General features: G+C 40.2%; 1 long non-coding RNA gene across 1 annotated transcript; it reads right to left on the bottom strand.

The window, feature by feature from the left end:
- Positions 1-428: 428 nt before the first annotated feature.
- On the bottom strand, positions 429-4,808 carry LOC138966309 (uncharacterized). The gene is made up of 4 exons (XR_011455665.1): positions 4,472-4,808; positions 3,798-3,929; positions 2,992-3,075; positions 429-1,487 (listed from the first exon to the last, which is right to left on the bottom strand). It is a non-coding gene; the product is annotated as an uncharacterized lncRNA (long non-coding RNA).
- Positions 4,809-7,072: the final 2,264 nt, after the last annotated feature.

Below are 7,072 nucleotides of genomic sequence, written 5' to 3'. Positions count from 1 at the left end.
CCTTTCTGTAACCACTTCTGAACACCCTTTTAGTAGAACACTTTTGGAACACTTTTGGAACACAAAAAGTGTTCTATACACAAAAAAGTGTTCCAAAAGTGTTCCAAAAGTGTTCCAAAAGTGTTCACATCTGAACACTTTTAAGTGTTCACCCTGCTGTAACCACTTCTGAACACATAAAAGTGTTCAGGTCAACACTTTTAGAACACTTTTGGAACACTTTTGGAACACTTTTGGAACACTTTTAGAACACTTTTGGAACACTTTTAGAACACTTTTAGAACACTTTTTGAACACTTTTAGAACACTTTTGGAACACTTTTGGAACACTTTTAGAACACTTTTGGAACACTTTTGGAACACTTTTAGAACACTTTTGGAACACTTTCATCCTGCACTGTCATACAATTTAGAAAGACATTAAAATCAAATTTTGTGAGCAAAGAAGCATTTTTAATTGACAAAAAGAAATGTCTGCAGCAGTCGCAGAACAAACGGGTCTGGGGTAGGAATTGTTGAACACATAATATACCGAGCAACAAAATTCGTCATTGTTTGATTGACAAAATCTTCATCAATTATAGAGTTAGAATTATTAAACTACAAAAGTTTAATGAAGGCATGTTTGACCTTGCTTTTGTGTGATTATTTTGATGCTGTGACTGTTTTAACACACAAGACAAGCAGGTTTATCGTAAAACACATAATGCGCGCTCGCAGCACGTGCAAGTAGAGCAGGAGAAATCTGATATGTGAGATGTGTTCACTAATGCATTAGCAACCAAAAGAGACCATGGCACGCTTGCTGCCAGTCTCACTTTTGAAACAGCCAGGATGCCAAGATTGACACCACCAAAATGCCAGGTCGATTTAAAGCTGGGGGTGATCCAGAAGCGCTGGCATGTGCTTTAAACGTGCATGTGTCAACAGTTTATCACCTTCTGCAATGTTCTGGTGACATTGGAAGCACTGCAGTTATGCAACGCGGTAGATTTTTTCGCATTACCCCAATAAGACAAGATCGCAATTTCCTTCCACAACGTCTTCGACATCGATTCAATTCAGCCGCTGACAATACTAGGAACATCACTGGTAGCAACCAGTGTCCGATCAGTGGCCAGAGAACGCGATGAAGACTGACTGAGCGAGACCTCCAAAACTTCGTTTTGTCCCGTGTGTTGAAACAATCGCAGCATCAAAATACTCACGCAACAGCTGTGTCAAACATGCCTTCATCAAAATGTTGTGGTTTGATAATTCTAACTCCATAATTGTTCGAGATTTTGTCAATCAAACATTGCAGAATTTTTTCGCGTTTCTTTTGTTGCTCGGTATATGTTGCTATTAAATAATATGAACGGAGCTCTGGTAAACGCCATCTTGAAAGTTCACACACGAAAGTCCGATAACAAAAACACCCTTCAGAGTTGGGAGGATTCCAGGCCCTTGGTCTTTGGTTTAGTTTTCAACTCGCTGTCCGGAACATCCTGTTCGAAATAAAAGTGAGTTTTAGAACATGATGAATTTCCAACTCTTAACAGGTTTGTGTTAAACGTTTGTAGTTAATTGATAACACTGAAGTGTAAATCTTAACTAATAGTGGACTTCTTCTTGCTGTCAGCAGATCTCCAACAATCGCAGTTACAGGTAAACTTTTTTTTATTTTTTATGCACCCTCTTGTAATCCGTTTGTAAAGAAACTACCTAAGTTTTGTTGGTTTGATCTAAATAATGAATTATAAGGAAATCATTTATTATGTAATGTATTCTATATTATAGAATGCATTCTATAACGTCCCGAACTGCCTTATATGATAAAATGCATTCTATTTACACAAAATACCAAAATGCTTTTTATGATAGAATGCGTTCTTTAACGTCCTGAAATGCATTATAATTTATATGCATAATGTCCCGAAACTACAACAGGCCAGCCCCGCAAAGAAAAGCAGAACTACACACACACACACACAGCCACACACACGCACAGAGAGAGAGAGAGAGAGAGAGAGAGAGAGAGAGAGAGAGAGAGAGAGAGAGAGAGAGAGAGAGACAGACAGACAGAGAGACAGAGAGAGAGAGAGAGAGACAGAGAGAGAGACAGAGAGAGAGAGAGAGAGAGACAGAGAGAGAGAGACAGAGACAGAGAAAGAGACAGAGACAGAGAGAAAGAGAGAGCTGTGTGTGAGAGTGTTTGTAGATCTGCTTTCGAAGCAGGGACCATACCGAGCTGGCCTGTAGAAGTTTTGTGGCGCTTTATGGAATGCATTCTATCATAAGAATGCATTCTATCATAAGAATGCATTGTTGGACGTTATAGAATGCATTCTATAATAGAATACATTTCTGGGCAAATGACAAGTATGATTGAATGCATTCTATATTATACAATGTTTTCTATTTTATAGAATGCATTCTATAAATATAGAATGTGTTCTATGATATGGAATGCATTCTTTAATATAAAATGCATTCTAATTTCTATCATAATTTTCTAAAATATTTCATTATTTAGATCAAACTAACCAAAACTTACAAACGGATCGCTTTTAACTCACGTGATCTCAAGCTAAACCTACGTGAACCGAAGGAAAACACTGACCTTGTCAGCGACCATTGGAGGCCAGCGATCACTGTCAAAACCAATCATAAACTCCGATGAGAATATTTTCAAAAGAAAAGGGTGTCATATTGAATGCACCCTGCATACACTGTTAGCGGCAATGGCAGATCCAAGCGGATCAGCAGCGTGTTGTCTGTTGGCCATGCTTTGACTAAAGCTGGCCTCAGTGTTTACGGCACTACTCTACCATAACGAATGGAAATTCTGAGTAGACTAAGTTCAGGAAAACATTTTATCATTGCAGGCCTCAGCACTCACTGAACTTAAAAATATGTATATTTTTTCCACCTTTTAAGGAGAAGACTGCAAAATAAGGCAGCATTCTCAAAATGTAACTGCGCTGTATCCCACAGAAAGCTTAAACTTACATGAAGTGCATCCACAAGGTTTCGTCGCATTACTGTTAGCTCCATCTCCAGAAAGTGAACTGCCTCAGCGAAGCAGTATGGTTCCTGCACACACAAGATGCATGTTAAGAAATCAAACACTATTTTACTGAAGTTCCACATCGAAGCAACACTGACAAGTGTTCTGATTCTCATACTTTTGTTTATTGTGAAACTGTGTATCAACATTTAGATTTCTGTCAAATGTGGAAGGAGAGGGGGCTGGCTGTGTGTGTGTGTGTGTGTGTGTGTGTGTGTGTGTGTGTGTGTGTGTGTGTGTGTGTGTGTGTGTGTGTGTGTGTGTCCACATATGAGTTTGGCGACTGTCTGGTGTGTTTTGCACGGAGATATTAATTTTGAAACAGAGTATTTCAGCACTGAAATAGTATAATCAATGATTCCGCAACCGCCGGCACAATTGGCCTAGTGGTAAGGCGTCCGCCCGGTGATCGGGAGGTCGTGGCTTCGAACCCCGGCCGGGTCATACGTAAAACTTTAAAATTGCAATCTAGTGGCTGCTCCGCCTGGCGTCTGGCATTATGGGGTTAGTGCTAGGACTGGTTGGTCCGGTGTCAGAATAATGTGACTAGGTGAGACATGAAGCCTGTGCTGCGACTTCTGTCTTGTGTGTGGCGCACGTTAAATGTCAAAGCAGCACCGCCCTGATATGGCCCTTCGTAGTCGGCTGGGCGTTAAGCAAACAAACAAACAAAACTTATCAGATCAATTTGAAAGTCAATATTTCTCTGCAAAACTACACACTATATGCAAATGCAGGACATGCGTACCTTGGTAAACACGTCTGGGTTGCCGTCAGTGCCTCCTGTTCATCCTCAGTGCAATTCAGAAGAAATGTGCGCAGGTTACGCCCACATCGATTCGCCACATGGGCACATCAGCTCAAACGGCTTCCCAGTTCCCTGAAAGTGTGATAGATCTGTGAAATCAAATACAACCAAGCATGCATAGAATTATTCTAAATTGCGCACACAATCAACCTGGCCACTATTATGATGAATGTTGTTCATTAATGTATGCTGTTTTTAGCCTACCGCTTCACTTTATCTAGCGTGCAGATCGTACATCTATGATCTAACCAAAGGAAGAAGAAGAATCCGAAAATCTGCAAAATTTAATGTATTGCTCTGACCACAGGCGGAAGGTATCGTTCACTGGACCACCATTATAATTATAAGGAACCCCTGGACATACAAGTATAACAATAACACAAAACCAAGCACATCAACCAGAATAAAAAATCAACATCAAATTGAAATAGAGTTTATTTACCAACGCAGAACTAATGTAAAAGGTCCACTGATCAGCTGAAACCGTTGCGACAGCAAAATTAGAGAAATTGTCTTCAAACGTCCACAGATACAAGTAACAGGAACATGTTACAACAAAAATACGAGTGACTAAGCTTAGATGAATTAATACAAAATCTCAGCAAGCAACTTACAGATAACAATCGGAAATCCTGAGCCAAATCAACGCAGCGACAACGCAGACAGGTCCACAGATCTAAAAGTGTCAACGTTCTTTTTTGGTCCAGCTGAAGCATGATGGGACAATTAGTAACATTATTAAATTGTAAAAATAAAAATGCTAATACTTACCGCTTATTAGATGTCTCAGATGAAATAAATGTTTGATGAAAAAATATAAGCACAACACGATTAAAAACAAAAACAAAAAAACGTCCCGCAGCGGTCTAGGGGGTATAAAAATTATATACTCTAAGCGACGCTAGATCCCGACGAGTCTCCGTAGCTCAATCGGTAGAGCGCTGACATGGCAAAGCGAAGATCTCGGGTTCGAATCTGCTCAAGGCCCAAATATTTTTAATGTATTATTTTATTCGGATCATGACTAAAAGACGAAGTGGAACACTTGTGGAACACTTGTTGAACACGTGTGTTCACCTGGTGTTCCACTGTGCAAAAAAGTGTTTACCATGTGTTCCAAAAGTGTTCAGGTAGCAGAAGATGCTTCAGGATAACACATTGAGAACACTTTCTGTGTTCCAAAAGTGTAAAAATGTGTTCACCCTAACACTTTAAGTGTTCACCCTAAACACTTTCAGTGTTCTCAAAGTGTTATAAAATTTAGAGTGTAGACACACGTAAACTGTTAGTTTGTTGTCACACGGGCAGGTACTTTAAATAAACATAATTCAGATAAAACCAACTGAAATGAAATTAAAGAAGGAACTGATGTTATCCACCTACAAACAAAATCGATACTTCAGGTAAAGGAAAATTAAGATAAAGATACGATTGATGCAACCCCCTTTACGACAAAATCGATACTTTCCATTACTCTTTTCACCTGTGGGGGGGGGGGGGGGGGAGGGGTGCATGTGTGGAACTTTGTCTGTGTAAATGTGCCGCTTCCCGCTTATGATGCTGTTTCCATGACACTCCATTGATTGCGGAAGAGCAGCTTCGTTCTTAGCCGAGGATGGATGCAGACGTTTTGCTATTACCTGCTGTATTGAGGCTGACAAAAACTAAGTCCATTAGCACTCCTGAAAGATACATTAGTTTCACATCGGAAGCGGATTCGGGACAACAGACGGTACAGTGTCATTGTCGACGTGCCACAGTGACTCATTCTATAAATCCAAACATGCCAAACTGCCAATGATAATACGACGTATGCAGGTACTATAAAATAAAGAAAAGTAATCCGGTTAAGATGTTTTTGAACAACCAAGATGCAGATAGAATGGACGTAGAGCCAATGAATGATGCGCGAGTGTTTTTGAGGTAGCCATGCTTACATTTCCGCATCAAAGATCGTTTAATCATTTAATATCTGTATTAAGTGCGAGCGACGTGTAAATCAAACATACAAAAAGTAAGGGTTGCGACTTTGATAAGTCGTTGAATTAACTGTTCCAGGTGAAGTGTTCCCCAATGCTTAGAGTGCGCAGGCAAACGAGAAAGTCACATCGCTGAGTTTCATTGCAATTCTTTTCTATCCTCTCTTTTCGTGCTAGGTTTCGTGCGTGTGTTTATCTGTTTTACCAACACAGAGGCAAGTTTTCCCTAAGATCTTTGTGACCGAGCTAGGCCAAAGACCCTATCAGCTGTATGGTGGAGTGTCTGTAGAGTAATCGATGACAGTTACGTCATCACTCTGCAGGGGGTAACAGATTTGCAGTGTGATATACACGGATCATCATCGTTGTCATGTCATCGTCGTCATTGTCATTATCCGAGAGAGAGAGAGAGAGAGAGAGAGAGAGAGAGAGAGAGAGAGAGAGAGAGAGAGAGAGAGAGAGAGAGAGAGAGAGAGAGAGAGAGAGAGAGAGAGAGAGAGAATGATAATGAACTGAACATGACAATTCTTTATTTTTTGAGAGTAACAAGAATAAGCATAAAGATGCTTTCTTTTGCATCTGACCCTCGCCCCAAAAGAGGCACTAATCTACAAATACAACAACTACTAAAAACTCATTACATGATTACATATTTATTAAGAAAAACAACAAAACAACAACAACAACGTAAATTTAAGTACATGAAGAGCATTATATATAGAAACATTGTAATTCAAAATGAATTGTTCAAGACTAGAGAGAGAGAGAGAGAGAGAGAGAGAGAGAGAGAGAGAGAGAGAGAGAGAGAGAGAGAGAGAGAGAGAGAGAGTGAGAGCGACAGAGAGATAGACAGAGACAGAAAGAGAGAGGGAAAGACAGAGACAAAGAGAGACAGAGAGAAGAGAGAGAGAGAGAGAGAGAGAGAGAGAGAGAGAGAGAGAGAGAGAGAGAGAGAGAGAGAGAGAGAGAGAGAGAGAGAGAGAGAGCACGCACTTTCTAGTCGCAACAAACTCACTGTTTATTTTCATATTTACAGCCATAAACTACCCCGCCCCCCCCCTCCCACCCCCAACTATACATTCACTGTTTTTGTTCACACCCTCAACCAAGGCGATTAATTCATTAATAATGTGTATCTAGCGAGGTCAATGTACACGAAGTATTGCTGCGTGTGTGATCAAGCGTAACATTGCAATCGATCAAATTTCAGTTTGCTTCTCACCCAATGGTACTCGA

This window comes from Littorina saxatilis, linkage group LG5, assembly GCF_037325665.1.
Source record: "Littorina saxatilis isolate snail1 linkage group LG5, US_GU_Lsax_2.0, whole genome shotgun sequence".
Classification (NCBI taxonomy): domain Eukaryota; kingdom Metazoa; phylum Mollusca; class Gastropoda; order Littorinimorpha; family Littorinidae; genus Littorina; species Littorina saxatilis.
Note: the sequence above shows the minus strand (reverse complement) of the source record. Positions and strands in the feature narration are given on the sequence as shown.